Below are 11,262 nucleotides of genomic sequence, written 5' to 3' on the forward strand. Positions count from 1 at the left end.
GACTTAGTGAGCATAGCCTTGCTATTGAGAAAGGTCGCCATAGGCAGACCTGGCTCTCAAGAAAAGACAGGCTATGTGCACACTTCCCACAAAATTAGATGGAAACAGTTTATTCCAACAGGTCCCAGACGTGCTCAATGGAATTGAGATCCGGGCTCTTCACTGACCACGGCAATCTGTTTATTTGGTTAATTATTTCACTTGCTTTGGCAATGTTAACATAAGTTTCTCATGCCAATAAAGCCCTTTGAATTGAATTTAAATTGAGAGAGAGAGAGCGAGAGAGACAGAGAGAGAGGTTCTCCAATTACATTGAATGAACTACAGGACAAAATACAAACCCTCAAACCCAAAAAGGCCTGTGATGTTGATGATATCCTCAATGAAATTATAAAGCATACAGACCACGAATTCCAATTGGCTATACTTAAACACTGTAACCTTTTATGGCTGCAGGGGCAGTATTGAGTAGCTTGGATGAAAAGGTGCCCATTGTAAACGGCCAGCTCCTCAGTCTCAGTTGCTAATATATGCATAGTATTATTAGTATTGGATAGAAAACACTCTAAAGTTTCCAAAACTGTCAAAATATTGTCTGTGAGTATAACAGAACTGATATTACAGGCGAAACCCTGAGGAAAATCAAAGCAGGAAGTGGCTTCTATTTTGAAAACTCCATGTTCCATAGCCTCCCTTTGCTCTATTTAAAGGGATATGAACCAGATTCCTTTTCCTATCTCTTCCTCAAGGTGTCAACAGTCTTCAGACATAGTTTCAGGCTTTTATTTTGAAAAAATGAGCCAGAACGATAACATCGCGACAAGTGTTCACATGAGTTTTGCTCGCGCAACAGAGTTTGGACAGCCATTGCTTTTCCCTCTCCTACTGTAAAAGACATTTGCTGTTGATATATTATCGATTATATATTTGAAAAACAACCTGAGGTTTGATTATAAAAAACGTTTGACATGTTTCTGTGGACATTATGGAAACTATTTGGAATTTGTCTGCGTTGTCGTGACCGCTCTTTCCTGTGAATTTCTGAACATACGCGACAAACAAACAGAGGTATTTTGAATCTAAAAATAATCTTTATGGAACAAAAGGAACATTTGTTGTGTAACTGGGTGTCTCGTGAGTGAAAACATACAAAGATCATCAAAGGTAAACAATTAATTTGATTGATTTTCTGTGACCGAGCTACCTGATGCTAAGTGTACTTAATGTTTTATCGTGCGATCGATAAAATTACACAAATGCTTGGATTGCTTTCACTGTAAAGCATCATTTCAAAATCTGACACGACAGGTGGATTAACAAAAGGCTCAGCTGTGTTTTCCTATATTGCACTTGTGATTTCATGAATATAAATATTTTTGGTTGTTGATGACACTTATCTTGATATCGGGATTGCAGCCATAACAAGTTAACATCATCCTTAGCTCTGGCATCTTCCCCAATATTTGGAACCAAGGACTGATCACCCCTATCCACAAAAGTGGAGACTAATTTGACCCAATAACTATTGTGGGATATGCGTCAACAGCAACCTTGGGAAAATCCTCTGCATTAACATTAACAGCAGACTAGTTAATTTCCTCACTGAGCAGATGTCAAATTGGCTTTTTACCAAATTACCACGTATTCACCCTGCACACCCTAATTGACAAACAAACAAACCAAAACAAAAGCAAAGTCTTCTCATGCTTTGTTGATTTAAAAAATGATTTTGACTGAATATGGGATGAGGGTCTGCTATACAAAGTGATGAAAAGTGGTGTTGGGGGGTAAACATATGACATTATAAAATCCATGTAAACAAACAACAAGTGTGTGGTAAACTTGGCAAAAAAACACACATTTCTTTCCACAGGGATGTGGGGTGAGACAGGGATGCAGCTTAAAGCCCCACCCTCTTCAACATATACAGTGCCTTGCGAAAGTATTCGGCCCCCTTGAACTTTGCGACCTTTTGCCACATTTCAGGCTTCAAACATAAAGATATAAAACTGTATTTTTTTGTGAAGAATCAACAACAAGTGGGACACAATCATGAAGTGGAAAGACATTTATTGGATATTTCAAACTTTTTTAACAAATCAAAAACTGAAAAATTGGGCGTGCAAAATTATTCAGCCCCTTTACTTTCAGTGCAGCAAACTCTCTCCAGAAGTTCAGTGAGGATCTCTGAATGATCCAATGTTGACCTAAATGACTAATGATGATAAATACAATCCACCTGTGTGTAATCAAGTCTCCGTATAAATGCACCTGATCTGTGATAGTCTCAGAGGTCCGTTAAAAGCGCAGAGAGCATCATGAAGAACAAGGAACACACCAGGCAGGTCCGAGATACTGTTGTGAAGAAGTTTAAAGCCGGATTTGGATACAAAAAGATTTCCCAAGCTTTAAACATCCTAAGGAGCACTGTGCAAGCGATAATATTGAAATGGAAGGAGTATCAGACCACTGCAAATCTACCAAGACCTGGCCATCCCTCTAAACTTTCAGCTCATACAAGGAGAAGACTGATCAGAGATGCAGCCAAGAGGCCCATGATCACTCTGGATGAACTGCAGAGATCTACAGCTGAGGTGGGAGACTCTGTCCATTGGACAACAATCAGTCGTATATTGCACAAATCTGGCCTTTATGGAAGAGTGGCAAGAAGAAAGCCATTTCTTAAAGATATCCATAAAAAGTGTTGTTTAAAGTTTGCCACAAGCCACCTGGGAGACACACCAAACATGTGGAAGAAGGTGCTCTGGTCAGATGAAACCAAAATTGAACTTTTTGGCAACAATGCAAAACGTTATGTTTGGCGTAAAAGCAACACAGCTCATCACCCTGAACACACCATCCCCACTGTCAAACATGGTGGTGGCAGCATCATGGTTTGAGCCTGCTTTTCTTCAGCAGGGACAGGGAAGATGGTTAAAATTGATGGGAAGATGGATGGAGCCAAATACAGGACCATTCTGGAAGAAAACCTGATGGAGTCTGCAAAAGACCTGAGACTGGGACGGAGATTTGTCTTCCAACAAGACAATGATCCAAAACATAAAGCAAAATCTACAATGGAATGGTTCAAAAATAAACATATCCAGGTGTTAGAATGGCCAAGTCAAAGTCCAGACCTGAATCCAATCGAGAATCTGTGGAAAGAACTGAAAACTGCTGTTCACAAATGCTCTCCGTCCAACCTCACTGAGCTCGAGCTGTTTTGCAAGGAGGAATGGGAAAAAATGTCAGTGCAAAACTGATAGAGACATACCCCAAGCGACTTACAGCTGTAATCGCAGCAAAAGGTGGCGCTACAAAGTATTAAACTTAAGGGGGCTGAATAATTTTGCACGCCCAATTTTTCAGTTTTTGATTTGTTAAAAAAGTTTGAAATATCCAATAACTGTCGTTCCACTTCATGATTGTGTCCCACTTGTTGTTGATTCTTCACAAAAAAATACAGTTTTATATCTTTATGTTTGAAGCCTGAAATGTGGCAAAAGGTCGCAAAGTTCAAGGGGGCCGAATACTTTCGCAAAGGCACTGTATATCAACGAATTGGTGAGGGCACTAGAACAGCAGCACGGCCTCACCATACTAGAATCTGAAGTCAGATGTCTACTGTTTGCTGATGATCTGGCACTACTGTCACCAACCAAGGAGGAGGGCCTACAGCAGCACCTAGACCTGGGCCCTGACAGTAAATCTCAGTAAGACCAAAATAATGGTGTTCCAAAAAAGGTGCAGTTGCCAGGATCACAAATACAAATTCCATCTAGACACCGCTACTCTAAAGCCCACAAAAAACTATGCATACCTTGGCCTAAACATCAGCGACACAGGTAACTTCCACAAAGCTATGAACGATCTGAGAGACAAGGCATCATCAAAACAAACATAAAAATCGACATACAAATTAGGATCTGGCTAATGATACTTTAATAAGTTATAGAACCCAAAGCCATTTATGATTGTGAGGTCTGGGGTCCGCTCACCAACCAAGAAATCACAAAATGGAACAAACACCAAATTGAGACTATGCATGCAGAATTATGTACAATTATCCTCTGGCTACAACGTAAAACACCAAACAATGCATGCAGAGCAGAATTACGCCAATATACTGTCATGACAGGGCCCTCTTTGGATATAGCAAGCACCAACTATCTCTCTCTCACCACCTCTCTCTTCCCCCTACACCCAGGCTCTGTTATCTCAGGTCGTACATTCCTGGAGGAGACTCTCTCCGTCATGCAGTATAGAGAGAGTTAGTTCAGTTCTCAGTAGAACAAAGGAACTTATTCTACATCACAGAACTTGAGAACTGAACAATGTCCATGTTTTGGGGAAGTCGGTGGAGAATCTGAGGCTTGTATCTATTGTATAAAATGAACGAGTAACGATGAAACTATTTCTGAAATTATGTAATGTGATTTTAAACCGTTAATGTGAGAAAATTGTATTTCTGTTTAAAGTTTCACTAAGTCATTGTGCCGCCCCCATGAGGACAGACATCGATCTGGCATCATGGGACAGCCGCCCCCATGAGCACAGACATCGATCTGGCATCATGGGACAGCCGCCCCCATGAGCACAGACATCGATCTGGCATCATTGGGACAGCCGCCCCCATGAGCACAGACATCATTCTGGCATCATGGGACAACCGCCCCCATGAGCACAGACATCGATCTGGCATCATGGGACAGCCGCCCCCATGAGCACAGATATCGATCTGGCATCATGGGACAGCCGCCCCCATGAGCACAGACATCGATCTGGCATCATGGGACAGCCGCCCCCATGAGCACAGACATCGATCTGGCATCATGGGACAGCCGCCCCCATGAGCACAGATATCGATCTGGCATCATGGGACAGCCGCCCCATGAGCACAGACATGAGCACAGACATCGATCTGACATCGATCTGGCATCATGGGACAGCCGTCCCCATGAGCACAGACATCGATCTGGCATCATGGGACAGCCCTTTTCTGCTGTTCCGAATAAAAAACCCAACTAGAGAAGCCCACTTCAGACCATGCATACCTTGATTACCAAGAGGGCTAAGGTTTGAGTAGAGACCATGCGTACCTTCAGTATAAGCTGTTGTAATGGTTGCTAAACTCTGAGACTATCGATACTGACAGAATAAGAGCAAATCTTCGATACCAAGTACTAGTCTGCAGCTAGAATTTATGTCGACTGAATGCGAAGACCGACAACCGCCGAAACATCGATTCTATAAGAACAGAAAACTTTCCAACAGAAAAGGACGATTCCAACAGAGATCACGATGACACACTGAGCGTAAATATATATATTGATTACAATTATTCCCGAATGAGTGAGCATTCATGTGCAAAGAATTAGTATTTCAATTATTATAATTATCAACTGTGTAGTGACTTTTGTCTTTCGCACCCTTCTCAGTCCCGTTGTCTACCAAGTCGCCATACCAGTTTGGCCCACTAGGGCACATCACCTATCATTTCTTTCAGTCCCGTTGTCTACCAAGTCGCCATACCAGTTTGGCCCACTAGGGCACATCACCTATCATTTCTTTCAGTCCCGTTGTCTACCAAGTCGCCATACCAGTTTGGCACATCACCTATCATTTCTTTCAGTCCCGGTCACATCACCTAGGCACATCATTTCTTTCAGTCCCGTTGTCTACCAAGTCGCCATACCAGTTTGGCCCACTAGGGCACATCACCTATCATTTCTTTCAGTCCCGTTCAGTCCCAGTTGGTAGGGCACATCACCTATCATTTCTTTCAGTCCCGTTGTCTACCAAGTCGCCATACCAGTTTGGCCCACTAGGGCACATCACCTATCATTTCTTTGTAACCATACCTACTATTTGTTTGTTACGCATTTCTGTGATTATTTAGTTAGTTAAATGATTAAGATTGATGTATGTTTGATTCATAGCAAAGACTGGGTTCGTGCAGGTAACCAACAATTTACCACGCTTGGAATGAGACTAACGTGAGGTAAATAATAATTAATTCATTAGAAGACTGATCAGATATTAAAACATCTGAAAAGTTATATTAGGAAAATTATAACTTTGTAATCTGAAGATTTTACTTGGTGCCCCGACTTCCTAGTTAATTACATTTACATGATTAGTTTAATCACGTAATAATAATAATTACAGAGGATTGATTTGATAAAATAACAGTCTTCACTTTAATGATGCCAAAGACACGACAATACGCTAATTATCAAAATCCAGAAAAGGGCTGTTAGATTATACAACATTGTAATTTATTGCCCTGGCCACATCCGCAGTCCTCATGCCTCCTTGCAGCATGCCTAAGGCACGTTCACGGAGATGAGCAGGGACCTGGGCATCTTTCTTTTGGTGCAGAGTCAGTAGAAAGGCCTCTTTAGTGTCCTACGTTTTCATAACTGTGACCTTAATTGCCTACCGTCTGTAAGCTGTTAGTGTCTTAATGACCATTCCAGAGGTGCATGTTCAATAATTGTTTATTGTTCATTGAACAAGCATGGGAAACTGTGTTTAAACACTTTACCATGAAGATCTGTGAAGTTATTTGGATTTTTATGTATTATCTTTGAAAGACAGGGTCCTGAAAAAGGGAAGTTTATTTTTTTGCTGAGTTTATATTTTAAAATACCCTCCTTCCAAATGTATGGCCATAATAGAGACACATATTTCGCTCAGATTACACAGACTAACAAAGAACTTGAAAACAAATTCAATTATGATTAACTACCATATCTATTGGGTGAAATACCACAAGAAAAAGGAAACCAGTGAGGAACAAACACCATTCTAAATACAACTAATATTTATGTTTATTTATTTTCCATTTTCTACTTTAACTATTTGCACATCAATACAACAACACTGTATATATACATAATATGACATTTTAAATGTCTCTATTCCTGTTTATTTTTTACTGTTTATTTCACTTTAATTTATCTATTTTATTTCTTTGGCAATGAAAACATATGTTTCTCATGCCAATAAAGTCCATGGAATTGAATTGAGAGCAGCAGTGTTCTGACAGGGTGGTTAGTGTGTTGATAGCAGGCTGTGTGTACAGACATACACTGTGTACACACTCACAGGCTACACACACACACACACACACACACACACACACACACACACACACACACGCTACACAGACACAGAGTAATACAACAGTCAGCTAGTGGTACTGCTGCTGTGCTGAGAGGAGAGGGACAGCTAGTGGTACTGCTGCTGTGCTGAGAGGAGAGGGACAGCTAGTGGTACTGCTGCTGTGCTGAGAGGAGAGGGACAGCTAGTGGTACTGCTGCTGTGCTGAGAGGGACAGCTAGTGGTACTGCTGCTGTGCTGAGAGGAGAGGGACAGCTAGTGGTACTGCTGCTGTGCTGAGAGGAGAGGAGAGGGACAGCTAGTGGTACTGCTGCTGTGCTGAGAGGAGAGGGACAGCTAGTGGTACTGCTGCTGTGCTGAGAGGAGAGGGACAGCTAGTGGTACTGCTGCTGTGCTGACAGAGGACTGCTGCTGTGCTGAAGAGAGGGACAGCTAGTGGTACTGCTGCTGTGCTGAGAGGAGAGGGACAGCTAGTGGTACTGCTGCTGTGCTGAGAGGGACAGCTAGTGGTACTGCTGCTGTGCTGAGAGGGACAGCTACTGCTGGTACTGAGAGGGCTGCTGTGGTACTGCTGCTGAGAGGGACAGCTAGTGGTACTGCTGTTGTGCTGAGAGGAGAGGGACAGCTAGTGGTACTGCTGTTGTGCTGAGAGGAGAAGAGAGGGACAGCTAGTGGTACTGCTGTTGTGCTGAGAGGAGAGGGACAGCTAGTGGTACTGCTGCTGTGCTGAGAGGAGAGGGACAGCTAGTGGTACTGCTGTTGTGCTGAGAGGAGAAGAGAGGGACAGCTAGTGGTACTGCTGCTGTGCTGAGAGGAGAGGGACAGCTAGTGGTACTGCTGCTGTGCTGAGAGGGACAGCTAGTGGTACTGCTGCTGTGCTGAGAGGGACAGCTAGTGGTACTGCTGCTGTGCTGAGAGGAGAGGGACAGCTAGTGGTACTGCTGCTGTGCTGAGAGGAGAGGGACAGCTAGTGGTACTGCTGCTGTGCTGAGAGGAGAGGGACAGCTAGTGGTACTGCTGCTGTGCTGAGAGTGGAGAGGGACAGCTAGTGGTACTGCTGCTGTGCTGAGAGGAGAGGGACAGCTAGTGGTACTGCTGCTGTGCTGAGAGGAGAGGGACAGCTAGTGGTACTGCTGCTGTGCTGAGAGGGACAGCTAGTGGTACTGCTGCTGTGCTGGGAGGGACAGCTAGTGGTACTGCTGCTGTGCTGAGAGGAGAGGGACAGCTAGTGGTACTGCTGCTGTGCTGAGAGGAGAGGGACAGCTAGTGGTACTGCTGCTGTGCTGAGAGGGACAGCTAGTGGTACTGCTGCTGTGCTGAGAGCAGAGGGACAGCTAGTGGTACTGCTGCTGTGCTGAGAGGAGAGGGACAGCTAGTGGTACTGCTGCTGTGCTGAGAGGGACAGCTAGTGGTACTGCTGCTGTGCTGAGAGGGACAGCTAGTGGTACTGCTGTTGTGCTGAGAGCTTGTAGCGTCATACCCAAGAAGAATCAAGGCTGTAATCGCTGCCAAAGGTGCTTCAACAAAGCACTGAGTCTAGGTTATTGTGTGTAAATTCATGAGGGGGTAAAACTAATACTAAATAATAAAACTAAAGCCTAAATATTAATACTAAAGCCCCTTCCCTCAGCTGTTTATCAAAACAAGTGGAGGGTGGCTGTTCTTTTCTACCCCGAATCCCGGATTGTCCCTTTAATTTCAAGACTAAAGTAACAGTGTATAGAAATTACAAGCTGTGCATTTAATAAGCTACCTTGCTGGTTAACTTTTTTCTTTCTCATCAAAAGATTTGCAAGAGCAAATAGCTGTCTGATGGACAGGGAGATATCAACCATGGTCTCTCCTAGCTGTCTCTCCTTAAATCTTCAGGGGAGGCATTTCTGGAGTGAGTGAGGAGTCCAACCAGAGACAGCACGTAGTTCATCACTTCTCACCTGACAGTGTGTGTGTGTGTGTGTGTGTGTGTGTGTGTGTGTGTGTGTGTGTGTGTGTGTTCCATCAATCAGCAGTACTCTCTCAGCCCTCTACTCCCAAAGCTCATTACCTCACCATGACCAGGCTTGTTGTCAGTGAGAACCCCTTCAGCTAGCTATCTATCCAGCCGAGCTACAGGTCAATATATTCAGGTTCTGTCAATCAATAGAAAACATAGCTGTTGTGTGCCTTTTGAGATAGAGAGCGTGCGTGCGTGTGCGCGCGAGAGAGAGATAGAGTGCGAAAGAGAGATACAGAATGCGAGAGAGAGTATTCTGTGAGTGCAGTGTACACATTGTACCCAAACATTAACAGCAGACCACATCACAGTCTGACTCTGAACACTGCAGGGGCACAACAGACCACCTACAGCTGCCAGAGGAGATGGATGGAGCCAAAAACACGAAGGCTGACACACACACATACACACACACATACACACACACATACATACACACACACACACATACACACACACACACACACACACTTCACCAGAGAGGAGTTGTGTTGTTGTAGAGGTCAGGCTCAAATAAACTGCTTTTTTGGACCATCAAAAATACATTAAATGGAACCTATCTGGCAGAAATGCAACGTGTCTACTTTTCTAGCATGATACGCGGACCATTAATATTCTAATGTATAAATTGCCATTTTCCAAGTGCCAATAATGTCAACAGGGCTTCAGGTGATTCGAGTCCACAAAGCTGGAGGGACGTGGGCTGCACTTCGCTTCCTTCATCTATTTGCTCAATAAAACCGGTCGGGAATCCTGTAGAATTGGCAGGTTGACTGAGTACGCCACAAATGAAGTAGGGGATCAGACACATTCCAGGTCCCGGCAGTGAGTTGTGAATATGAGTTAAACAAAGAGAACGGAGTAATCATGTAACTAACTGGTTATAAATTGGAGCTTTAATTTGGCGATATTTGCTGTACACTGGCGATTAGCCTCGGTTGCGGTGTATTTGACATTTTATTAATTAACTAGGCTAGATTAATCGGCCCCGTGCATGTTCGACAGGGATGTCGGTATGCGGGTAAAGTTAACTGCAAACACTTCTGAATAGTATGTCAATTAGCCAGTGATCTAACCGGTGTAAAACGTCAGTTTTAAGAAGAACGTAGGTCAACCCTTACGAAAAAAAGATTGCAATCCGAATGCTGCAAATACTGCGTCCAAAATAACAGTTGTGTTTACTTCAGTCATTTTGCAGTGTAACTGCAGTGACAGTGCTGTATAACTGCACTTAAACAATCTAATTCTGCAATTACTGCGTCCAAAATACCACAGTCGACTGCAGTTACTGCACTTTTACTTCAGTTTCAAAACGGCAATCTTTTTTTGTTAGGGAAAACTAGTAAACATTTGTGGTTGTGGGAGCAGCGTGTATTCTAGCTGCTGCAAGTGCAAGACAAGAAAATACAAATTGGCGCTTACCATATTTTGCATGCAGATTCTTTCTCAGGCAATAGATGTTTCGTGTGGTAGCCAATCAACTGAATAGCTATCAAGTCTGTTGTTTCAAGTTGGCATCTCTCGGGACTTTGCAGAGAAGGCAGATTTTCGCTATGGCCACTGCAGAATGAACCACTGCCGCCTGCTCGTTGTCTCTTTCCCTCTCTGTGATTTGAACTGACTGCGCAGAGGTTAGCGAAGGGGGAGGCATAGGGAGAAGGGAGAGAATCGAACCCGGCCTGTCCTGTGCTGGTGCTACGAGTATAAACTGGAACAGTGGCGCCACTTAGTGGCAGAATCAATTCAATTCAAGGGGCTTTATTGGCATGGGGAAACACGTATTAACATTGCCAAAGCAAGTGAGGTAGATAAATATACAAAAGTGAAATAAACAACAAAAATTAACAGTAAACATTACACATACAGAAGTTTCAAAACCAATAAAGACATGACAAATGTCTTATTATATATATACAGTGTTTTAACAATGTATAAATGGTTAAAGGACACAATATAAAATAAATAAGCATAAATATGGGTTGTATTTACAATGGTGTTTGTTGAATCATTCATTGACAGGCATTTGAGAAAGGATCATCTCTACATACTGTACCATAGAGCAGGGGTTCCCTAATTCGGTCCCGAATCGCGGCAAAGGTAAGAATATCTAATGTTAGCTACATCTAGTAATGAATAAATTGGCT

The 11,262-nt window shown here is 43.1% G+C and overlaps 1 protein-coding gene across 1 annotated transcript in view; it reads right to left on the reverse strand.

The window, feature by feature from the left end:
* Nucleotides 1-10,725, reverse strand: part of LOC115115852 (NEDD4-binding protein 3-A-like) — a 103,905-nt gene extending 93,180 nt beyond the window's left edge. The window contains exon 1 of the mRNA XM_065019870.1: nt 10,541-10,725. The gene's annotated coding sequence lies outside the window, so the exon portion shown is untranslated. The remainder of the gene's footprint in view (nt 1-10,540) is intronic.
* Between the last annotated feature and the right edge of the window lie 537 nt (nt 10,726-11,262).

This window comes from Oncorhynchus nerka, linkage group LG6 (genome assembly GCF_034236695.1).
Source record: "Oncorhynchus nerka isolate Pitt River linkage group LG6, Oner_Uvic_2.0, whole genome shotgun sequence".
NCBI classification, from domain to species: Eukaryota; Metazoa; Chordata; class Actinopteri; order Salmoniformes; family Salmonidae; genus Oncorhynchus; species Oncorhynchus nerka.